A 27,090-nucleotide genomic window follows, 5' to 3' on the forward strand; every position below is an offset into this window, starting at 1 on the left:
CTAGTCTAGTTTCTGAATACCTTTCTCTCTTTGCTTAACAGTAGTAAGGATGGCAAGTCTTTATAGCAGTCACTAGTTCAATGTTCCCTCAGTGTTTACACAGCGTCATTTTAGTCTTCCTGTGTCTCTTTAACCATTTGCCTATGTTAAAAAATCTGTTAAAGTAACCATCATAGTTTCTGCTTTCCTAACTGGGTCCCAACAGACACAGTTAGGAAAGTTTTGGGTAAGTTTTGGCTAAGTTTTAATCCCACAAAATATTTTATTATTGAATTGACTGTATTGTAAATACAAAATTATACATATCAGTTTTAATGTTTCTAAGTGGGCTTGAATATGAGATTAAATGGAGTTCACATGTTAGTGTAAGTATGAGATAATTTTATTTACTATCATATTTCTATGGTCACTTCAGTATTTTCAACAAATGGTTAAATAATCAATGTTAATAATAATGTTTTGAGAACACATATTAAAAAACAATCAGAACTTTTCTTTTTATTGTCATGCATTATCATTACATTTTTCATGACTCAGGAAATATGGACCTGATGAATAAACACAATAGATTTAGTTAGTTACCCATCTTGCTTTAAAAAAAAATTTATTATATTGAGAATTATATAAACTCATAAATTATGTTTGCATGGTGATTAAAAATCAGAACATATGCACTGATTAAAATTCAGTGGTAATTAGAATTATGCTACAGGTGATATGTGAATCTGATGGATTTTTTAAAAATCATTTATCTGAGACATTAGAACAATGATAAAAAGAGAAATGATACTCAATTGTACTAAATGATTACTGAAACTTCATTTACGCTACAGCAATTCAGTATTTCACAATAATTGATGTACTTTTCTGATAATTCAATATTTGTTACAAAAAGATAACTGAAATACTAATCTGCTTTTTCTTTATGCAACCTTCTATTTTAGAAATGACATAAGGTAACCATCTTAACATAATTTCCATATTCATAATAATGCCAGATGCAATAAATATTCTATGGCCTTACTGTAAAGCAATATTCCTTGTTCATTCACTGGATCTTCAAATGTAATTATATTTTAGTTTATATCAATGTAAACCATCATTCTTGGACAATGTAATAGCAAAACTGCTCTAGGAAGATGTATTGAATAATTACTATGAAACTCTACTTATATGCCATCAAATATTTGTAGTTACATTTTTTTTTTTAATTCTGAGACCAAATGATCTACTAGAAATCTCCACTTCTGACTTTGAAAGAGAAAATGTACCATTCATCCAGATAGGAATATATCTGTCTGCCTAAGAGGTACCAGCTAGCCTAGCTCTGACAGTGGAAGGCAGAGACTAATGATTTTTAGGCTCAATAAAAACTGTAATAAGGAAACACACATGATTGGAAGCTAGGTTTGGTCTTTGGGAAATTTGCTTACATCAAACTTCTTTGGGTCTCAGATTTTTGTTTGTAAAACGAAGGTTGAATCATGGATCTGAAGTTGTTACACAGATGGACTTTCAGAGCCAACAGAGTAGACTGACCCTTGTATCTATTGATGCTAATCTTTAGCTGGGTGGCTTTCAGCAACCTGTTTAATCTCCTTGAGTGCCAATCTTCTTCATCAGTGAAATAGGAATTGTGGGTTCCATTCAGTAATAGTTACACAGGTCCAGTCATACACAGGCTCTCTACAATCTAAAAATTTTTCTAGCTCTAAAATTCTATAACCACTAAAGGTTTTAAATAATTTATTTTCTATAAAGTAGATTGTCTTGTCCGACTCTTTGCGACCCATGTAGCCTTCCTGGCTTCTCAGTCCATGGGATTTTCCAGGCAAGAGTACTGGAGTGGGTGGCCATTTCCATCTCCAGGGGATCCTCCTGACCCAGGGATCGAACCCGGGTCTCCCGCATTGTAGGCAGACGCTTTACCCTCTGAGCCACCAGGGAAGCTCATAAAGTAGATGGTCTTCTGATTACTGTGTATATTCCTCACATCTGACTTTTTGTGACACCATGAACTGTATGTAGCCCACTAGGCTGCTCTGTCCATGGAATTTTCCAGGCAACAATACTGTAGTAGATTGCCATTTCCTACTCCAAGGGATCTTTCCAACCCCAGGAAGGAATCTGTATCTCTTAAGTCTCATACATTGGCCAGCAGATTCTTTACCTCTGCCTCACCTGGGAAGCTTCTAATCATATTTTTCCTCTAAGGTTTTGAAAGTCCCTTATGTGTTTATCTTTTTAAAATACATTTATTAAATAAGAGAAAATCAGAAGTTGTAATCTATGTTCCTGAAAATGACAAATAAGTTTAAATTATATTAGTAGTCCTTATGTATGACTTTATAAAGTCTCTTTATGAAACTTACAAAAACAAACAAATGAGGAGAAGAAACGCAGTTCAATAGCAATCCTCTTTGTTGCCTGCCACTTAAACCAATAACATAGGGGAGAATAGCAACAGAAGATAATTTGTGTTTATGATTGAAGCATCATGTATAGAACAATATAATGCATACTCCATGTCTCTCTGATAATATTTGGAAGAATTAAAGTCAGAGAATAAGGGTCATTCTTAGTTTAAGATTTCTTTAAAACAAGATTTCTCAGCAGGGGTGTGACAGACATTCTGGACCATCTAATACTTTGCTAATTAGGGCAAGTTGCTTCCCTGTATATTGTGGACTATTGAGCAACATCCTAGATTTTGTCCACTAGGAGCCAGTTAGACACTCACCCCTGACTGTGACAATTAAAAAATGTCTCAAAAAAAAAAAATGTCTCTATAGTACAGTTCCTCAGAAAACAAAACTTAGAATTACAGAATTCAACGATTCCACTTTTGGATATACGCCCAAAAAAACTGAAAGCAGGGACTCAAGAAAATATTTATAGACCAGTGTACACAGCAACATTATCCACGACAGCCAAAAGGTGGAAGCAATCCACATGCCCAACTGTGGTCTGCACATACAATTGAATGTAATTCAGCCTGAAAAAAAAAAAAAATGAAATTTGGATGCAAGGTACAACATGATTGGGACTTGAATGTATTATGGGACGTGACAGAGGACAAATGTCAAAAGAAACAAAACACAAGTATTGTATGATTCCACTGGTATGAGATACCTAGAGCAGTCAAATTCATATAGACAAAAAAGAGAATAGTGGTTGCCAAGGTCTGAGGAGAGGAAGGTATGGGAAGTTACTGTTAAATGAATACAAAGTTTCAGCTCAGTAAGATGAAAAAGTTCTGGAGATGGATATGGCGATGGTTGCACAATAATGTGAATACACTTAATGGCTCTGAATGTACAGTTAAAAATGCTTCAGGTGATAAATTTTATGTTATGTTCAGTTCGCCACATGAAAAAAATCATCTCTAGACACTAACAAATGAACTCTGGGTGTTGAGGGGAGGAGACAAAATCACCCATGATTGAGGACCACTGCTTTAAATATAGTTTGTATTTACTTTTTTTTTTTTAAGCAATCACTATTTCATACAGTGCTAGTGTCTTTGTTTCACATTCCAAACTCCTCTCTTATAAAGAAAAACATCTTCTCATTTTTTTTTAACTGATAGGTACTACTTTTCTCTCAAGCCCATTTTTGACAAGAAACAATTTCCATTTTAAAATGAGTTTTGGATTTCCCTGGTGACACAGTGGATAAGAATATGCCTGCCAAGGCAGGGAACAAGGTTTCAATCCCTGTTCTGGGAAGATTCCACATGCTGAGGAGCAACTAGGCCTGTGCACCACAGCTACTGAGCCTGTGTGCTGCAACTGCTGAGGCCAGCATGCCTGGAGTCTGTGCTCCCCGAGAGGCCACTGCAATGAGAGGCACAACTGCGCCCTGCAATGAAGAGTAACCTCCACTTGCCACAGTTAGTGAAGCCCATGCAAAGCAATGAAGACCCAGCAGAGCCAAAAATAGATTAATTAAATAAAAGAAGTTTTAAACTACTGCAACAGAAAATAATTGTTCATGACTAGCAGATACATGGAGAAGGCGATGGCACCCCACTCCAGTACTCTTGCCTGGAAAATTCCACGGACGGAAGAGCCTGGTGGGCCACAGTCCATGAGGTCGCTAAGAGTTGGACACGACTGAGAGACTTCACTTTGACTTTTCACTTTCATGCATTGGAGAAGGAAATGGCAACCCACTCCAGTGTTCTTGCCTGGAGAATCCCAGGGACGGGAGCCTGGTGGGCTGCCTTCTATGGGGTCACACAGAGTGAGACACAACTGAAGTGACGCAGCAGCAGCAGCAGATACATGGGAAATCACTAAACACTCTGGCTGAATGACATGTCTGGGATGTAGTAGGTTGAATGGTAGTCCCCAAAATATAAATTAATGTCTTAATTCCCAGAACCTGTGAACATGAACTTACTCACAAAAAAAGGGTCTTTTGCAGAGGTAACTTAGGTAAGGATGGTTAGAGGAGATCATCCTGGATTATCCAGGTTGGCCCTAAATATAATGACAAGTATGTCTATAAATTGCACAGAGAGGAGGCTTTTGTGCAGAGAGAAGGCCATTGGAAGATCGAAACTAAGATTGATGTGGATGCCACCCCAAACCAAAGAAAACCAAATTGCCTCAGACACCGAAGCTAGGAGAGAGACATGGGGAAAGGGGTGGGAGGGGTTCTGCCTAGTGCTTTTTGAGAAAGTGTGGCCCTGAAGACACCTTGATTTTGAACTTCTTACCTCAGAATTGCAACAGAATAAAATTCCTGTCACTTAAGTCATCCAGCTTTTGGTAATTTGTGATGTCAGCCACAGAAAACCAATACAAAGGGCAACTATAATTTATGACTAGAAATATTATGCTTATTCTTCTCCAGGGTTTTCCTGGTGGCTCAGATGGGAAAGAATCTGTCTGCAATGCAGGAGACCCGGGTTTGATCCCTGGGTTGGGAAAAATCCCCTCGAGAAGGGAATGGCCACCCACTCTGGTACTCTAGCCTAGAGAATCCATGGACAGAGGAGTCTGGTGGGCTACAGTCCATAGGGTGGCAAAGAGTCAAAAATGACTGAGCGACTAATACACACTCTTCTCTAAAATAAGATTTAAAAAATTATATTTCAAACCTGATGTTGTGAGAGATTATGCTAGGTTGATATATACATTTTTAAAGAATACGTCTATATATTGTGTCTATTTTTACCTAACAAAGTATCATACAGCTTTGTCTAGCAGCAGTGGTGAAGTCGCTCAGTTGTGTCTGATTCTTTGCAACCCCATGGACTATAGCCTACTAGGCTTCTCCGTCCATGGGATTTTCCAGGCAAGGGTTCTGGAGTGGGTTGCTATTTCCTTCTCCAGAAGATCTTCCCGACCCAGGAATCGATCCTGTGTTTCCTGCATTGCAGGCAGACACTTTACCCTCTGAGCCACCAGGGAAGCCCTACAGCTTTGTCTATAAATGTCTAAGCATCTTCATTTGGAGCTCTCAGAAAATGTAAAACAAGGTGTCTACTCCTTTTGTTTGATGTTCAGGCCGTTTGACTGTGATACAGGGAGCTAGTTAATATGCACTTTCTGTGGCAGACCCCAGCACCTGTATTGCAGGTGCTAATCAAAGTGCGCCTTCACAGGGTGAAAGAATGGCTATTTGTAATGCAATAATTAGGTTGGGCGGAAAAGCCTGTAAAGTAAATCAATCTAGTTTGCTCTGGAGATCTGACTCCATTCTCTGGGCAGATTGTTAACATAATGAGACAGCAGCCTACAAGAGGTCCTGTGGAAAAGACCCGTGTCGTCTCTCTCCCTTCTTTCTTTAATTTTACAAGGCTTCTTTGGACATAATTGCAATGAAAACTAATATAAACCGCTGATAAAACCTAGGACGCTATGCTTTTCAAAAGGTTATGAAAAGGGTGAGCTGGAATGCAGTAACAGTCTGAACCTATTATTCACAACTTTCAGAGTTGTCTCACCGCAAGCTCCCTGAAGAGCATGAGAATTCCCAGTAAGTAATTACAGTTGAGGAAAAAACAGGGAAGAACATTCAAAGGACAGCTTGAAATACTGGGTTGATTAATCTGAAGTTCAACAAAAGGAAACAAATTAAGTGTTCTTTACAAATCAGGAGGAGACTTTCAAAAGCAAGCTTATTTGTTCCGTGCTGAATTGGCAAAATGTGCTGAACTATCCCAACAATGAAGCTGTTTTCTTACATACTGTAGGATTCTCATGCAGTCCTTTTAAAATGCATGCCATTGGAAAGATGTCTCACATATTAATAAGTTTTTTTCTATCTTTTTTCATGCTTTGAAATCCTCTTTCTTTAAATCTACGAGGTACGTATTTCTTTTTTCTTTTCATAAGCATAAGGAATTAAACTAGACTCCCTTTTATCTCTACTTACATATTTAAAATTTTTCATTGAACTGCATTTTCAAGTTAGTTTATGTCTGCAATAAACAAATACACGCTCTAATTAAAAGTAAAAATCAAAGATGCTTGCATTCCATTACTCACATAAAAATGACACATTTATTTAAAAACTTCAGATATCTTACAATGAGAAATGCTCAGACTTGGGCAGTCATACTTTTCTAGATGGAACTGTGCACTGTGCTTTCTGCTCAGGTTTTTGCATCCTAACTATTGTGAGCAACAATACTATATCTCTATTTCTCTATTTCTGTCTCTATATCTCTGTGTTTGTCTGTATACTTACATATAGGTATATCTGTATATTTGTGTATATATTTCACATTTTGTTAATGCTCAACAGCCAAAAGTTGATATTATTGTCTCAACACAAGTTAAAGAACCGCAAAATCCCTAATGAATGTGATTGTCTTTTTGTTTGACTTGGCTATTTATTTATTTTTAACAATAACAAAACAATTTCTTAGGCTTTAGTAAGCTGAATTTCACTTCTCTGATATTCTGTCTTCAGGTACAATAATAATTAAAAATATAGGAAAGAAAATAAGAGAAGTTTTCATTCAATGCTGGTTAAATATATGCCCAATACCATGCATGTTTTCTAATTGAATCTTAATTGTGTCAATTCCTGTGATGCAGCTGTTGCTTTTTCCTTTTCACAGGTGAAGAATCTGAAGGCTAACAAAATGGGTAACTTGCCCAAAGTCAGGACTTGGGGAAAAGCACAGGTCCCCCGGGCTGACTCTGAAGCACACATCTTTACCTGTAAAGCAGTGCTTCCCAGAAAGCATGTTCGTTTTTACTCTCACTTAAACATTTATTATGTTTCATTTCCAAAGAGCAACATAAGCAACACTGGCTCATATAAAGTTTAATGATATAAAGTTAAATTTTCATGATTTGCTTGAACAAGTATTTCCTTGAAGAGATGAATTCATATTAAAAAACCACTTTGCAAAAGAGAAAGTCCAAAAATTACAAAGCACTAGCAGCAGCAGCAGCAGCAGCTGCAGCTGCAGCTAAGTCATTTCAGTCGTGTCCGACTCTGTGCGACCCCAAAGACAGCAGCCCACCAGTCTCCTCCGTCCCTGGGGTTCTCCAGGCAAAAATACTGGAGTGGATTGCCATTTCCTTCTCCAATGCAGGCATGTGTGCTAAAGTTGTTTCAGTCGTATCCAAGTCTGTACGACCCTATGGACAGCAGCCCACCAGGCTCCTTCATCCACAAGATTCTCCAGGCAAGAATACTGGAGTAGGGTGCCAGCACTAAAGATAGTTAAAATTATATTTTAGCACTAAAATTTTTATTGGTAAGGGTATTTAAAAGGAAACAAACTAGCCTCAAAACAAATTTTTAGATTTAGAAAATAGGCATACTAATGTACTGTGGGGAGAAGGCAATGGCACTCCACTCCAGTACTCTTGCCTGGCAAATTGCATGGACGGAGGAGCCTGGAAGGCTGCAGTCCATGGGGTCACTAGGAGTTGGACACGACTGAGCGACTTCACTTTCACTTTTCACTTTCATGCATTGGAGAAGGAAATGGCAACCCACTCAAGTGTTCTTGCCTGGAGAATCCCAGGGACGGGGGAGCCTGGTGGGCTGCTGTCTATGGGGTCGCACAGAGTCGGACACGACTGAAGTGACTTAGCAGTAGCAGTAGCAATGTACTATGAATAAATAATTTATAAATCAAATCATTCAAACTGATATTAATAAGGTTTCCAGTGTTCAAAGAAAAAAACATAGACCTGGATTGCATGTCATGTGAATTTCATTTGCATGTTTCTACCTCCTCACCGGTATCATAAGAAAATAATATTTCGTGTTATTTTCTATTTAAAAAATAAAATTCCATTATATAAGATATATGTAAATGCATATATAAATGGGGATATACATATATACATCTTCACATATATAGATATATTTACATGTATGTATACACTTATGAATTTATAAATTTCTCCTGTGTGCAGTGTTTTTTGCCCCTCAGGAGAAATTTAGAATAAACAATGAAATTACATATTGAATGCCAATTAAACAGCTTTATTGCTACTAAAAATGTTCTAAAATAAATACTAGTATAGCTTGCCTAGAATTTTACTATTTCTCTTTACTACTATCATGCAATGCGTTGGATTAATGATTGAATTTTTTATTAAATGTCCATAATTCTATTCAGCATTACACTTGACCCAGTTACTTCCTTCTAGGAATCACGCTTCCTTCTAGGAATTGCCCTTCCTTCTTACTTGCTCATGCAAGCAATACCACAAATAATTCTCTAGCTTTGACTCTGCATTAGCATAATGGATTATATTGCGTTGTTTATATAATTAATTGTGTAGTGCGTCAGGACTTTTTAATAATTGACCTAATGAACAAAACCCTCAAATGATCATATTCAACTCTGTCTTGGCATGGTCCACTTTCAAATTCAGAAAAAAAAGGTGGCGTTAAGAACTCAATTGTTTTCTATATAGATCTGATAGAAGAATTAAAATCAAGAAAGGTTTCTCCATTTGGTAAAATCTCTGTGACCATAATTATTATTCATTGATGCTTATTCAGGCCATAAAGAATAAAAAGTGATGAAATTAAACATATTTGCTCTGATTATGGCAACCTACTCCAGTGTTCTTGCCTGGAGGATCCCAGGGATGGGGGAGCCTGGTGGGCTGCCATGTATGGGGTCGCACAGAGTCGGACATGACTGAAGTGACTTAGCAGCAGCAGCAGCTCTGATTATATTTTCCTTTAACAATACTGAAAATAGTTCATTACACTTAGAATATCATGGTGCGCAGTTTAAAAATCAGTTTTCCTAAAGATTTACTTTTGTATATTCAAGCATGTAAGACTCATTCAGAAACAAAACAATGAAAGATCCTTAACCTTGAATAAAACAGTGATGTTGTCCATTAAATGAAATTTGATGTGTTCAATTATGAATGAAATAAAATTACTATACATTTAGAAAAAAATTAAATTCAATTTTGTAACATGCCTTCATTGTAGTTAAAGCATAAAGCCTGTGTCTTATATGTAACAGGCAGTTTAGTTGCCTGAGACCGAGCTGATATGAGCCATAAGACTGGACATTTCTCAGGGCTGTTTTCTTTCTGTAACATTTCTGCCTTACACAGATAATTCATGTTTTATTAAGAGCCTAAATAAAAGCAAATTTGGTTGGATTTTTTCTTTTTTAAAATGTAAAACATGACAATAAGGTAAGCCCTCTGGCACTTGAATAAACTAAAGTTAATGAGAAAGGCACCTGGGAAGAGGAGTGAAAATTTCCAATTTATTTATAAATTACAGGAAATTATCATAATAGAAAAAAACAGAATGATGAAAATGGAATGACATCATGAAAGGAAGAAACTGGTAAGTGTAACCTTATCCAGGGAACATAAACTCACATTTCCATCATAGGATGTAGGTTTATGGAAACATGTTCTAGACAAATAACTTTTTAGATGCTGATTTAGAAAATGCAAGTAGCTCTATGCTATGCAGTAGACCTTTATGACTTATTCATCTTTATTACTGAAACTTTGACCGTTTGAGTAACATAGATTGTGGCAATGCTTTCACTGCTGTCCACTTATCTCCAGGTTGATCTAGTTGAATACATTAAGTATGTGAGGCTTTTTGTAGGTCAATTATACCTCAACAAAGGGGTTTAAAACACCAATACAGTATACTAACGCATATATATGGAATTTAGAAAGAAGGTAATGGTAACCCTGTATGCAAGACAGCAAAAGAGACACAGATGAATTGAACACTCTTTCGGACTCTGTGGGAGAGGGCTAGGGTGGGATGATATGGGAGAATGGCACTGAAACATGTATAATATCATATGTGAAACAAATTGCCAGTCCAGGTTTGATGCATGATACAGGGTGCTCTAGGCTGGTGCACTGGGATGACCCAGAGGGATGGGATGGGGAGGAAGGTAGGAGGGGGATTCAGGATGGGGAACACATGTACACTCATGGTGGATTCAAGTCAATGTATGGCAAAACCAATACAATATTGTAAAGTAAAATAAATAAATTAATTAAAATAATAAAGATTAAAAAAAGAAAAGAAAATGTAAATGATGTTAGGCTTTAGTATGCTCACTTTTGTTCTAGTTAGAATCCTTCAAAATCTACTTTTCTTCATTTAGGTAAATATTATGTTGGATTTGAAGTATTAGTGCACTGAAACATATTTCCAACACTAAAAACAATTTATTATTCTTTTATAGTGTATAAAAATCTGTGTTCATGAATGTTTAAATATAAATATGTAGGTAAATTTGCACATTTTATTTATGACTTTTAATATCCCATTAAACCTGGGGCTATAAAATATATACCTTTTCTCTAATAAAAAGAACAGTTATATAGAAATGGTTACAAAGGGTTAAATTTATAGTGATGTTTTATACAATAAAACTTTTATGGAATAGATAATTCCTTTTAAGTCAATTCCTTCTATTCATCAAACTATATAAGGTTTCTTGGGATACTTTTGTATCATAGAAATATACATAACACATGTTCATACCAGGACATCATTTTCTAAAATGAAGAACATGGCAAAATATGTAGCATATAAACTGCTGCTATTGTAATAATGTTTATAGGAGAGATGAGAAAGATTGTTCTCAATGCCGGCATTAATCAAATGTGGATGGTAGCACATTTCTCCAAGCTTAACTGTATGTTGATTCGGCATGTTTGTTGCTTATGTAGACTTCTGCCTAAATTATACAGTTCACTAGAGGAAAAGAATAAATTGCCCAGTCCCCCATCTCACCTAAATAAAGTTCACCTCATCTATTTTAGAAGAAGAAGCTTGAAAGTGCCTGTGAATTGGGGTAATAAATGTCATTTTTTTCATAAATAAATTTATATCCCATATATATTAAAACTTTGCAAACAAGCAAACCTCTTTTGTATACTGTACATAATGAAATAAAATCTAATGTGCAATTTTCACTTCTCTCTGCCCACATTCAGAAATGTAGAATTAAAAAATAAATACACATGCTAATGATTAAGAAAATAATATATCATAAGACAGGATTATAAGCTAAAACTTAACTGATAATTTAATTAAATAACCATATTGTTGTTGTTAAGTGGCTAAGTCATATTCGACTTTTTGCAGCCCTATGGACTGCAGCAGGCCAGGTCCCTCTGTCCTCTGCTAATTCCCAGAGTTGGTGATGCTATCTAACCATATCACCATCTACTGCCCCCATCTCATTTTGCCTTCTATCTTTCCTAGCATCAAGGTTTTTTTACAGTGTGTTGGCTCTCCACATCAGGTGTCCAAAGTATCAGAACTTTAGCTTTAGCAACAGTTCTTTCAATGAACATTCAGGGTTGATTTCACTTAGGATTGACTGGTTTGCTCTCCTTCAGTTCAAATAACCATATAAATAATCATAAACATAAAAAGATTATAAGAAACTTAATTTCACAAGTAATAAATATATTTGATTGTTCAATATTAAAGCTCTTCATCTCATGTTGCTTTTCCTTGATACCATAAGTGTTTGATTTTAGACAATTTCCTTTGAAGTTTTTCATCAGCTATTGAACACAACTCAAGTACCCGTAATAAAATACTTTGATTAGGAGAAAATAAAAGCATATTTGGGGCAAAAAAAAAAACAATGAAAATTATTCAAATTAAGAGTTATATTAATAACTCAATATAATTCATGCCAAAGCATGAAGAGTGTATATTTGAACAGGAGAAATACACTTTAGAAGAAATGATTTCATAGAAATGCTTAGAAATCTGAGTTAAAGTGAGACCATGAAACTCGGGAGCATCATTGACAGCTTTAACACCCCCAGGCATAACTGGTTATGTTGAGTGATAGAGATACAAAGATATTAGGGTAGATTTAGTGACCCTTTCTTCAAAGTTCTTATGAACTCAGTCTAATCTTCCTTTAAATTCATAATCGATCACTTTCTATATATAAATATTTGGACAAGTTCCTTAACATTTTTGAAACTATTTATTCAGTAATACAAAGTAAAGAAATATTTCCTTGTGGCCCAGGATATTGTTAGGATGGAATCAAAGGAGATATGTGAGTGATCAGTGAAATGGCTGATAAACACTAATTGCTTGACGAATACTAAAATGCTACCGGATACTATAGTGGTGGTGACAGTAATATTTTACTAGTTGATGTATAAAAATTCAATTATCACACAGCTCATGGATGCTGCCTGTCAGGTAAAACAATAGTTTACGGGGAGCATCTGTCTCATGAACGAGTCTCTTATATTTTAGTGCAATGTGGGCATCAGTCCTTGGTTGTCAGTTCTCAGCATCTTTAGGAAGACAGATGAAGAATCATAGAACTGAGGTTAAAGCTTTGGGTAAGGATAATTTAGAATAGATAATATTTCAAATTAATATGTGTTAAGTAAATTTCCCTGACAAAATATCTTAAATTTTAGCAATCTTTTTCCTCAAATATAGACTATTCTACCATGTGAAAAAGGTGATCTTCGGGTGATAGTACTTGGTCTTCAATTCAAACATGTAGCAATAATATGGTCTAGGAAACTATTTAGCCACCTTGACATTTAAGACAGAGTCAAGTTGATAATTTCCACTACTTTTTGCCATGTTGAACATCTTTGACTGGCTTTCTAAACATAAATATTTGTATTCTTGACTCATTTTGTGGTGTTGAATGAGAAGATAACCTGATGACGAGGTACTTAGGAAAACTAAGTGACAGATCTAAAGAACAATATATATACTAGCTATTAAGCTACAGTAACTCTTAGAGGCTGGTTATTTAAAATTAACAGCTTTCAGTTTCAGTGCAGTTGCTCAGTCGTGTCTGACTCCCCGGGACCCATGAATCGCAGCACACAAGGCCTCCCTGTCCATTACCAACTCCTGGAGTTCACCCAAACTCATGTGCATCAAGTCGGTGATGCCATCCAGTCATCTCATCCTCTGTCGTCCCCTTCTCCTCCTGCCCCCAATCCCTCCCATCATCAGGGTCTTTTCCAATGAGTCAACTCTTCGCATGGGGTGGCCAAAGTATTGGAGTTTCAGCCTCAGCATCAGTCCTTCCAATGAACATCCAGGACTGGTCTCCTTTAGGATGGACTGGTTGGATCTCCTTAACCTAGTGTAGGCAGCACTTAATACACTCCACACTTCTGAGAAATACTCTTAATTTTTGTTAGAGCCAATCAACATAGGGAGATAAGAGATGACATATGCTCTCTTACTAAATTCAGATAATAAACACATATTAATTACCTCATCAGTGTAAACAACCCATACAGATTATCAACATTTTAAGGGTGACAAATTAACATCAATGGAAGAGAAACATTTTTCCTTTGTTTCAGTTCAGTTCAGTTCTCAGTTGCGTCTGACTCTTTGTGACTCCAAGGGCGGCAGCACACCAGGCCTCCCCATCCATCACAAACTCTCAGAGCTTGCTCAGACTCATGCCCATTGAGTCAGTGATGGCATCCAACCATCTCATCTTCTGTTGTCCCCTTTTCCTCCTGCCTTCATCTTTACCAGCATCGGGGTCCTTTTCAAGGAGTCAGTTCTTTGCATCAGGTGGCCAAAGTATTAGAGTTTCAGCTTCAGAATCAGTCCTTCCTATGACTATTAAGGACTGATTTTCCTTTAGAATTGACTGGTTTGATTTCCTTGCAGTCCAAGGGACTCTCAAGACTCTTTTCCAGTACCACAGTTCAAAAGCATCAGTTCTTTGGTGCTGAGCTTTCTTTATACTCCAACTCTCACATACATAAAGGCCTACTGGAAAAGCAATAGCTTTGACTAGATGGAACTTTGTTGGCAAAAGAATGTCTCTGTTTTTCAATAGGCTTTCTAGGTTGGGCATAACTTTTCTTCCAAGGAGCAAGTATCTTTTAATTTCATGGCTGCAGTCACTATCTGCAGTGATTTTGGAGCTCAAAAAAATAAAGTATCTAACTGTTTCCATTGTTTCCCCATCTATTTGCAATTAAGTGATGGGACCAGATGCCATGATCTTGGTTTTCTGAATGTTGAGTTTTAAGCCAACCTTTTCACTCTCCTCTTTCACTTTCATCAAGAGGCTCTTTAGTTCTTCTTCACTTTCTGCCATAAGGGTGGTGTCATCTGCATAACTGAGGTTATTGATATTTCTCCTGACAATCTTGATTCCAGCTTATGTTTCATCCAGACTGGCAATTCACATGATGCACTCTGAATATAAGTTAAATAAGTAGGGTGACAATATACAGCCTTGACATACTCCTTTTTCTATTTGGAACTAGTCTGTTGTTCCATGTCCAGTTCTAACTGTTGCTTCTTGACCTACATACAGATTTCTCAGGAGGCAAGTAAGGTTGTCAGGTATTCCCATCTCTTGAAGAATTTTCCACAGTTTGTTGTGATCCACACCATCAAAGGCGTTCATGTAGTCAATAAAGCAGAAGTTGATGTTTTTCTGAAACTCCCTTGCTTTTTTGATGATCCATAGGATGTTGGCAATTTGATCTCTGGTTCCTCTGCCTTTTCTGAAGCCAGCTTGAACATCTGGAAGTTCACAGTTCATGTACTGTTGAAACCTGGCTTGGAAAATTTGGATAGTTATTCTGTTTATTCCTGCCACCTCTTCTTAATATCTTCTGCTTCTGTTAGGTTCATACCATTTCTGTCCTTTATTGTGCCCATCTTTGCATGAAGTGTTCCCTTGGTTCCTTTGCTTAGGTCACTGACTTATCCTTTGTATACAAGGGGATAATGGGCAGGATTTTATCTAATCATCATCAGTTAACATTTTTTGAGTGCTTCACGAATATATCACTCTATTGTTTTTCCAAGGAATGTAAGATCAATTTACAAGTTGAAATATGTATGATTTAATATGCTCTACTTGACATGTGATAATAAGCAATTTTTTTGGTTTTTCCTAGAAAATTATTCTACTTCTTTACAATAAATTTCTTGACACCAATCTTCCCAAAAATTACAGTAGAATCTCTTATTCTGTGCTTTCTTGTTTATCTCCAAGGAAATATTCAAATTAAACACAGGGAAGCTTCTTTGCTTTTATTCTTTTAGACATAAAAATGTATTCGGTAATTTAGCTCCAAGATATTTTTCTTTTTGTTTGGTTTAGTTTGAAACAGCTAGGAAACCACTGCAGCTATACAAGATGTTTAAATACTATTCCCACAAGCATAGTATTGTGTCAGGAGAATTAATAGAAAGGTGTGAAAAGCTATACATCGATAAGTAGTTGTCTCAATGACAACAGAGCAAGTCAGTTTTCCAGTTTTGGAATGTAAGGAAGAACTGTGGAATGTACACTGTCACAGAATTATTTTCTGCATCAGAAACACAGAGATATTGAAAATATATGACAGCCACTGCTTTTGGTGAGAGCAGAATCAAATTTGCAATTAAACCACAGACACAGTAGCTCAAAAGTAGATTGTTGGTAAAACAATCCCTGGTTTCAAAAACAACACTCAAGGGAAAAATTCATGACCTTCAGCTGCTATTTTGATAGAGATCACTCATTCTGCCCCCAACCAGAGTTTTCAGAGTTTTGGTTTAGGGAAATGATTATACCACCCAAAGACATCATGGCAGTTATAGTGTGCTCTGATATATCTTTGGGAAACATACCATTTCTAAGTAAACCCTTGATTTTGGGACAAGATCAGAATTGAGATTGAAAGCTTTAGCCATAAGATAGTCTTCAGGCTTTTTCATTTGTAGGATATAGTGAGATGTGCTGGTACAAAACATGACTTGACAATTGATTTACTGCACAACTTCCTGAAAGGAGATTTTTCCAATTCACTAGGAAAAAAAGCATAATATTTTCTCTATTGCTATTACTATTTACAAATTTAGGGAACCATGACACTGTGAAGGGCAGTAATAGACTGTACATTGAACCTGATCATTTTACTCTAAACTGTATTTATAAATATAATTATAGTGTTATTTTAAAATATGTTCTGTAGTTCCAATAATAACTAAACATGATTTTAGCACAGAAAAGTATTATTTAGAATTCAGAAACATTTATTTGTTTCTGTTTCCAAGTTCCATTTATCCAGGACAGGATGCAGGCTATGATATTCTCTGTAGACCCTTTGAAATTATCTTGTCATATTTTCTGAAGCCAAATTTTATTTCAAGTCCTCTTCTCTAAGTAGGCATATGAGTTAACAGACATTAAACAGGAATTGATCAGCAAGCTAACAGTAAGCTGCTTTACTAACAAAACTAAACGAACAAACATTCACTCCCTGGTGCCTGAAAATTTCACTATCAAACACAGTTTTAAATCAAGACACTGGTTTTGAACATTGGTGTTAAAAGGCATGTCTACAACATGGGAGTAACATGTTAAACATCATTGACAGTGACTAATTCAATAGCTCTTTTAGTAAGGAGCTCAAGGGCTATGATGGAGAACATGCATATTTTGATGGAATGATAGAAGATGCAGAACAGGAAGCATATAATTGGCAGAATCATGGTGGACATAAATTTGAGATCTCTATTCATCTAAAAAGCCTCTTGATGAAAGTGAAAGCGGAGAGTGAAAAAGTTGGCTTAAAGCTCAACATTCAGAAAAAGAAGATCATGGCATCCACTCCCATCACTTCATGGGAAATAGATGGGGAAACAGTGTCAGACTTTATTTTTCTGGGCTCCAAAATCACTGCAGATGGTGACTGCAGCCATGAAATTAAAAGACGCTTACTCCTTGGAAGGAAAGGTATGACCAACCTAGATAGCATATTCAAAAGCAGAGACATCACTTTGCCAACAAAGGTTTGTCTAGTCAAGGGTATGGTTTTTCCTGTGGTCATGTATGGATGTGAGAGTTGGACTGTGAAGAAAGCTGAGCACCGAAGAATTGATGCTTTTGAACTGTGGTGTTGGAGAAGACTCTTGAGAGTCCCTTGGACTGCAAGGAGATTCAACCAGTCCATTCTGAACGAGATCAGCCCTGGGATTTCTTTGGAAGGAATGATGCTAAAGCTGAAACTCCAGTACTTTGGTCACCTCATGCGAAAAGTTGACTCATTGGAAAAGACTCTGATGCTGGGAGGGATTAGGGGCAAGAGGAGAAGGGGACGACAGAGGATGAGATGGCTGGATGGCATCACTTGACTCGATGGACATGAGTCTCAGTGAACTCCGGGAGTTGGTGATGAACAGGGAGGCCTGACGTGCTGCGATTCACGGGGTCGCAAAGAGTCGGACACAACTGAGTGACTGATCTGATCTGATCTGATATGATTCATCTAAGGACATTTAGGTACTTTAGAAAGATGAAGTAGATGATTTGATGGGTGGTCAAATATCTGTGTATTCATCATATTGTCTAAGGTTAATTCTGACCAAGAATTTGGATTGAGTATACAGATGTGAGTTGGACCATAAAGAAGGCTGAGCATAAAAGAACTGATGCTTTCAAACTATGGTGCCAGAGAAGGCTCTTAAGTGTCTGTTGGACAGCAAGGAGATTAAACCAGTCAATCCTAAAGGAAATCAACCCTGATTAGTCATTGGAAGGACTGAGGCTGAACCTGAAGCTCCAATACTTGATCACTTGATGTGAAGAGATGACTCTTGGAAAAGATCCTGATGCTGGGAAAGATTGAGGATAGGAGGTGAAAGGGGTGACAGGATAAGTTGAATGGATGGCATCACTGACTCAGTGGACATGAGTTTGAGCAAACTCTGGGAGATAGTGAAGGGCAGGGAATCCTGGCGTGCTGTAGTCTACGGGATGACAAAGAATTGGACACGACTTAGTGACTGAGCAACATCACATGTATACCTGTGGCGGATTCATTTTGATATTTGGCAAAACTAATACAATTTTGTAAAGTTTAAAAAAAAAAAGTGGTTCTTCTTAAATAAAAATATGAAGAGAGTAAAAAAAAAAAAAAAACAACCAAAATTTAAATTAAATAAATTTTATCAAAGTGATCTTAAAAAAAATCAATGGATTTTTTCTGTTCTTTTAAATCTGGGAGTTAAAAATTATGTAATAGTTAGTCCTTAAGACAATTTAATGAAAACAATTGCCACTTGACTTGGCATTATACACATTTACTTCATGGTCAGGAATGAGATGTGTGGAATTAAATTTTTCTCATGCAATATATAACTGGAACTAGAATACTCTTTCTTACTAAAGATTAATATTTAGCTTTTATGCACATTTTTACTAGTATGTTTTAAATATTTCATTAGTCATTGCTATGATGCAACAATTGGTTTGATTTGATTTTGAACTCCAGAAGAAAACAGAATGCATTGTTCTATCTTGCTATCAAGAACAATAATTCTTTTTAAAGAAAAAAAAAAACAGGATGACAAAATAGTAATTTTGTATGCTATGTACAAAGTTAGCTTTTACTATAAAAGATGTATGTTTTCCATCTGGGCAGCCTTTATATCCTTCCTGTAGTTCTGTATTTCATTAACTCTAAGAAATGAGTATTCATAGAAATATTAATGCAAGCTTAATTATTAACTTTCTATTAAGGCTGTAATAAATTTTTACAAATCTAGTGGCTTAAAACAATCTAATTTTATTACCTTACATTTCCGTAGGTCAGAAATCTGACCCAGTTCTCACCGGGCTATTATTAAGGTATGGCAGGTCTACATTCCTGTTGAGGCTCTGTTGAGAATAAATTCCTCTCCTTTTCCATTTTCTGAGGGTTGACTGCATGGCTGTCTTCATTTTCAATGTGAATAATGTGCACATCATTGACATTCTTCCATAGTCACATATAATCTGTCTCTCTTCTACTTTTAAGGACATTGTGATTATATTGAGCCCACTCTGCTAATCCAAGTTATCCATCTGTCACAAATTCTTTATTCACACCTCCATGTTTATTTTATCACATAAGATGATAAATTTGCAGGTTCTAGGGATCAGGACGGGCTTCCCTGGTGACTCAGATGGTAAAGGATCTGCCTGCAGTGTGGGAGACCTGGGTTTGATCCCTGGGTTGAAAGATCCCCTGGAGGAGCGCATGGCAACCCACTCCAGTATTCTTGCCTGGAGAATCCCCGGGACATAGGAGCCTGGCAGGTTACAGTTCACAGTGTCACAAAGAGTCAGACATGACTTAGCAACTGAACACATAGTACAGGGATCAGGACCCTGAGCTCTTGTTGAAGAGGGTCTTATTTTTCTAGGACACACAAATATGAAATATTATTTTAATTCACGTTAAACTGGAAACCTAACAACAGAGAATTGATTAAGAACATATTGCAACATTACACACTTGTTACAAAGAATAAGGGAGCTGCATTCATAGTAGCAATATTCTTGCCTGGAGAATTCCATGGATAGAGGAGCCTGGCAGGCTCTAGTCCATAGGGTCGCAAAGAGTCGGACAGGACTGAGCAACTCAGCACACAGGCAGGCACACATAGTAGCATGCCATGTGCCTGTTCAGTCCTATCCAACGTTTTTGAGACCCCCATGGACTGGAGCCCCTCAGGATCTATTGTCCATGGGATTTTTCAAGCAAGAGTACTGGAGTGGGTTGCTATTTCCTCCTCCAGGGATCTTCCTGACCCAGGGATCAAACCCTCATCTCCTGTGTCTTCTGCATTGCAGGCAGGTTCTTTACTTACTGAACCATCGGGAAAGATACATAATAGCATGAAAATATGATAATATATATATAATACAAAGTAAGATGTTCTCAAGTATGTTTGTTTAAGAACATTGGTTCTATAGATTCTGATCCATCATGTTCAGATACAAGTTAATATATTGACTTTTTATAGAAAGCTATTTACATGTACTGAGGAGGAAGAAGAAAACTTCCAAATAAGTTAATTTTAAATATAGCAATCAATGTATTTTAGTTAATTTCTATTATAGATCACATGGAGCTTGTGATGTTGTCAGTGTATGTCTTCAGCCTTGTTTTTGAGCACCAAGTGCCAAAATAAAGAAGAACCTCAGCAGTATTTTACTTAAAAAGAAGAAAGGCTATTTAATGCTCATGTTTCATAGGACAGATGATAAAATTCAAAACAGGTAGGCACTGGGTTTTGTCAGTAATTTTTGAAATAATTAAAACTTGAATTAAAATTATTTTTGAATCATGTTCATTCTTTACCACAAATTACTTATTCTTCATATAACCATGGTCACATTATCTGAATCATTTACACTCTTAGCCTTGAGCATTTTGGCATCAACTGTAGGCTCAGTGTATCAGAGAACATCTGGTGCAATCTTACCTGATTTTTTAGCCCTTGTTGGCATCTGCTCTGGACAGCAATTTATTGCTGAGAGCTTATTCAAACTCACAAATAGCAACCTTAATTTTTTTTTTAATTTTTTACTTAATATCTCTCTCTTTCATTATGTTCCTTCTTTATGGGTTTTAAAGCACGAGTTCTACTAAAATCTGTGTGAATCTGAATTTTGATAATTGTATAGATAGATATTGGGGAAATTTTAAAAGGAATATTTTATTTTGTGAGACTCTGCGCTAAATTTAAAGTCAAGTATTCTTTTTCATATTTCTGCATTTTTAGCAATATTTTTATTTTGGCTTTGCTTTATCATAGGCACAGTGATGTCATTAAAATTATATGATGTAATGCCTTTTCCAGATTATTACAAATAAATAAAAGGTTTATTATTCCACAAACTGATAGTCAAGAGAAATAGAATTAAACAAAAAATCCTAGCACTTATTCACTTTCTACTCAGCTTGGATATGACAGGGTCATTTTAAAAATGCTTGTTGTAACTCAAGTGTGAATTTAGTGTTTTGATATTCCACTTACACACAAATATTATGATTTTCATTCAGTGAAACACAAGAATAAATGTAATGGACACAAGGAAATGAAAAATGAATACATTTGAATGCAGAAGAAACTTCTCTTACGATTTTAAAATAGGATTTTCTCTTGAGGGGAGAATGGACACTGCCAAGCTTTGATGACAGAAATCATCTGGATAACTTTTTCAATTGTTTTAAACTGGCAATCTTACCTTCAGATGACTGTCTAAATATTTTTCCTAATCCTATTAATTCTGAAGGTAGAATGTGAAGCTATTGATGCTGTATATACTTCATTTATTTTATGGTATACTATAACAAAATTGTACCCTTTGGATTGGCATGGTCTATATAAACTAGAAAGATATATTATATCAATATACACATATAAATATGTATACAGCCAATGGTCATCTTCAGCTGTTGGTGACAAATTCTAAATAATTAAATTCATTTTAGTTGAGAAATTACTTGCAAAATAAGTAGACAATTAAAATATCACTTTAGATTATCCAAACAACTCGAGCTCAGGTTTTGTTTGTCAATAAATCTATTTGTTTTTGTTTTCAGTGAATGTATTAGCAGCGCAATATCAGCATGTTACCAAATGGCACATCTTTTCAGACTGTGCAAGCCCTTTTCTTGAAATGAATTGGTACTTCCAGAAAACCTCACAATAGCCTGAGTTTTTTTCTGGTTCAGAAAGGGAGGTATGAACCTAAAATATGGTGACCTTTCCAAGATATTCTCCATAATCACTTCCCCCAAACACTAAAGTCCTTGCTTATTCTTTAAACTATATAGCTTTAAAAAAATGTCTTGTGTTTTATACCTCATATTGTTATATTGTTCCACATAAACATGTTTGCTTTCTTAGGAAAAAAGTAAATAAAAGCGAAGTTGAAACTCATTCAACTTTATCCAAGTTCCTTTGGAAATTTTTCTGGGCATTCTAATACTATAAGCATCACTGCTTCCTCTTTTTCTTCTTTAAAATAAAAGAATTGGATTTATTTATTTTTTTAAAATTTTATTTTATTTTTAAACGTCAGACACACAAAGTCAGATATATTAAAAAGCTGAAATATATTTATTTTTGATGTAGAAAAATTATTTTGATACTATCATTCAAGTAAAAACTAATTGAATGTTGTAAACATGAAGGCTATTCACATATCTGTGTCTCTATATGTATAGAAAATGACTATATTGATGAAAAGCAAATATTGCTACTTGATTCATATTATTTTGAGCTTGCTCATAATAGTTTTCAAAATAATAAATATCAGCTTTCAAAAGGAAAACATAAACCATTCACAAATACTGCATATGAACTCGGCGGTTTAAGAAAATCATATTACACAATCTCAGAAGTGGTATTTTTAATCATTTGTTTTCAATGAGTAGAGGCTTTATGTATTTAATCATTTTACCTAATACCTATTATCTATTAATAATATAGGGAGGCCAGTGTCATTCATGAATGAAAAAGACAAGTCATGTGCCACTTTTCTAAGTTACTTTAATAATATATTAAATAAAAATATATTTCCAAAGATATCTCCCTTGAGAAATTATTCCTATTGTAAATAATAAGTTGTCCTGCTAATCTATATAAACTAGAAGTTACTTCACTCAGCAGACAATAAAATTGAATTAAATATTACAGAAAAATGTGAATTGCCTTCTGGATTTTAAAGGCTGCATCGCAGCCTCCTTTGTCTAATTAGTAGAACAGAGACTAAACACAGCATGAAAATAAATTACATAAACATGGATTAAATACTATATTAATATTATATATCTTTAACTCTTTCTGGAATAATGTTTCTAGTCAGTGAGATAAAAGTCAGGCAAGACGTTAGCTAGTAAAATTATTACTATGAAGAGATCCAACTATGAATCCCTATTTATGTATGGTTAAGGAAATTATACCTTAGATTACCATTTTGGGTCAATAAAAATGGTTCATAATCAGGAGCAGTAGAAATTACATTTTTAAACCTTTGATTTAATTTCAATAGGTTATTTTCCCATTCAGTATTACTGAATGGAAAAAATGGCACTTGGTCTTTTTTTTTTTTAAGATAATTTGCTTTAAAGTTGCCCTAGTCATTGTATGTTTCTTTATCATTAATAACCTAGAAACACTTGGATCATTCTAACTTCAGAAGAGAAATGATAAAGGTCATGAAGAGATGAATGATGGCATTTGTTCTTCTGATAGGACATCTCTCACATCATATGGTTATGTTTTTAAAATAAATCATGGATTTTCACGTAATAAAGGTCTTCCATGAGTCCAAAATAGAAATATATGTTAATAAAAGATCCAAACATAGTATTTCTTATGTTCCTAATGGAGAGCACATAAAATGGATTCATCTGCTTCAAATTCAGAGAGTTGTGCTGGCAAGGCTAAAGAAGGCATTATACTGAATTTCATAAAATAAGAAGCATTGTAGTCAATGGACACAGACTTAACTGTCTGATAAGTTTACAAATAGGATCAACAGATCAAGAAGATCACAAACATTAGCTGCCAGTTGTAAACTGTTTTTAAATAAGCTTGCTTTATGTGTTCTCTGTATTTCAAAAATAAATACTGAAAAAAAGTCAGATACAGACTACCTGCCACAATAAAACTCTACCAGCCATTTCTGTTGGGATCTCTTAACTTTATCCTTTCCATTTCCATCTCCTCAGTGCTTCTCTCTCTCTCTCCCAATAATCTAGTAAAGCATTAGCATTACCAGCAAAGAGTAACAGAAAGCATACAGGATCATTAAAATGAGAGGTTTTGTTTTGTTTCATGATGAATAATGTGAACTATGGAGAAAGAAATGGAAACCAAACTCTCACTCTTTCCTTGCCATTATGTGAATTTAAGTTCTTTGTCTAAAACTTCTGAGCTTCAGTTTCCTCATCATTTCACAGAGTTGTTGTGGAAGGTAAAAATAGCATATATTATTTTTCACAGAATCCATTTTAATGATGGTAGGCATGGCTCCATTCTCTAACCAGTGGGTTCTACCTCAGTATAACAAATAACAACACTTACACCTTCGGTTAACCTGGGTGATTTGTTGTATGGTTGTACTTAATTTTATTTTTCTGAGAACACAAGAGATCTCCATCATCATTTATGTATTGAGCATCAATTACGTGCCTTATTCTGGCCATAGAGAAGTGAAAGTCACTCAGTTGTGTTCAACTCTGCAACCCCAGGAACTCTACAGTCCATGAAATTCTCCAGGCCAGAATACTGGAGTGGGTAGCCTTTCCCTTCTCTAGGGGATCTTCCCAACCCAGGGATCGAACCCATGTCTCCCTCATTGTAGTCGGATTCTTTACCAGCTGAGCCACAAAAGAAGCCCGGCTATAGAGAAACAGCAGTTAAAACACCGACACAATTTTGCCCTTATGACTTTTATTTTCTACTGGGAAAGACAGACAATAGACATAATAAATAAGTAAAAGTAGGAAATATTACACATCATTAGGAAAAATAAAGCAAAAGGTAGAAATAATAAGTATTTGCTGCAGGTTTTGAAATTTTGTATTGAGTGCCAAGGGAAATTCTCACTGAGGTAATATTAATAAAGACTCAAATGAATCTGTGACTAAATGAATGAATGAGTTCCTGACCAAGCCTGGGAATCTTTTATTCACTCATTGCATTCACTTTCACAATAAAAAAATTATTTTGTGTTGTAAACAATCAACTTAAAAAAAAAAGGAGGGCAAACTGAAATATAACAGAGGTATACTTGCTGGCTATTCCAAGTTCCAGCTGGCCTTAGAACAGTTAAGGAGTATAACTAAAGAAGAGCAATTGGAACTGCTAAAGTAATTCAGCGTATCACCCTATGGAAGACATAGTAAGTGGGTCATGATGCTTGCACATGTTTAAATTTCTTGATGGCAAGATATGCCATGCCCTTTCTATTAATTATTTATCTTCTATAACTACTACAAATCTGAAGAACTACATAAAAACCAAGAATGAAATATTCCAAAAGTAATAAATCTGATTGTTTTCTACAAAAAATAAGGGTTGACAATGGTCTGCTGTCTTCTATTCTCTTATTGCTTGTGTAACCAAAGATAATAGGACAAGATTCCATCTTGTATAGCTGTGTCTCATTAAGTGTTTTGGATTATTTCAGAACAAAATATACTAGGAACATGAAATTAACTTATCCTGACACTTAATTGAAATAAATTATCCAAATTTTATAGAATGAATGCTTATTATTGGAAATAGGTAATATTATTTTTACGTGATAACCAGGGAAAGGCTGTTACTAAGTTTGATTTTTTCTTTATCATGTTTCCTATTCTTTAATATAGCATTTTCTTTCCTTTACTGCTTTTATATTTTCTTTTCTGGTGTCATCATTGCTCAATGCTTTTGTAAGAAATTTATGGTCATTGTTCAGATTAGCTAAAAAAGGTTAAGGATGCGGATCTAAGATTATGTTTGTGCTCAGTCACATCTGACTCTTTGAGGCCGCATGGACTGCAGCCCTCCAGGCTCCATGGAATTTTCCAGGCAAGAATACTAGAGAGGGGTGACTTTTCCTACCTTCCTGACCCAGGGACTGGACTCACGTCTCTTGTATCTGCTGCAGAAACTTTACCATTAGCACCGCTAGCGCCACTTGGGAAGCCGGCTAACATTATAAGCCATGTGTAAATTGTGATGGAATATTTGGATTATTCTTTCAGATTATTTCTGAAATAGCTTTTAAATATTTCTGGTAAAACTATATATATGTATATATCCTTTATGTAGCTAATCATAACTATAAATGAGTATAGCCATCCCTTGGTATCTGTGGGAAACTGGTTTCAGGAGACCCCGCTAATACCAAAATCCACATATGCTTGAGTGCTTTATATACAATGGCTTAGTATAATGAACAGACTTGGTCTTCCATATCCTCAGGATAAGGACTGACTGCAGATCCTTTCAAAGACTGTAGATCTGTGTGCCCTCAGTACTAACAGTGGTATGGAGAAGGGTAGGCACCTCTCCTTTTTACCCAGTTCACACCAATCCAGTCTCCAGATGTTTGTTCAAATGTCCTTCCCTAATAGGGACTCTCTCTCTTCCCTGAAGTTTTGATCTGGTTCTCATAGTACATTGTTCTCAGAAAGATGTGCTATGCTACTCTAAATTATAGATTAGAAAGAGGATATGGACTTCCTTGGTGGTGCAGTGGTTAAGACTCCACTCTTTTACTGCAAGGGGCAAGGTTTCAATTCCTGGTTGGGAAGTTTTGCATGTCCCATGGAGCAGCCAAAAATAAACAAATAAATACAAAAAATAAAATGTCAATTCTTTGGGGGAAAAAAAGAGGAAGGAAAGTAAATATATTATCACTAAGTGCACAAATATGAACTTTTGCAAACAAGAGGGAAATAAATAGTGTATGTTATCTTGATATCTCCACTGCTTAATACAGAATTCAAGGTCAGATGAGGAACAAACAGATGGTACAATGTGTGTTTATAAGAATGTATAGATTTAAAGTTACCTAAATAATTCTGTTGAAATAAAAATGGATTTCACTTTTCTTTTTTTATCTTAAATTCCTTCCCTTTCTTTTGTGTACATGGTTGTGTTTTGATGTCTATAACCAACTAATAGTGTCAGTCAAGTTGCAGAAGGGTAAATTAAATCTGTGAGATAAGAGGTTTGGGGGACTTACTGCAACCCTTATAGCCCACAACATCTTTATGTAATGCAAGGACATAGAGAGTGAACCTGTGAATTATTTTTGTTCCTGATCCTTTGAACCCT

This window comes from Bubalus kerabau, chromosome 12 (assembly GCF_029407905.1).
Source record: "Bubalus kerabau isolate K-KA32 ecotype Philippines breed swamp buffalo chromosome 12, PCC_UOA_SB_1v2, whole genome shotgun sequence".
Taxonomy (NCBI): Eukaryota; Metazoa; Chordata; class Mammalia; order Artiodactyla; family Bovidae; genus Bubalus; species Bubalus kerabau.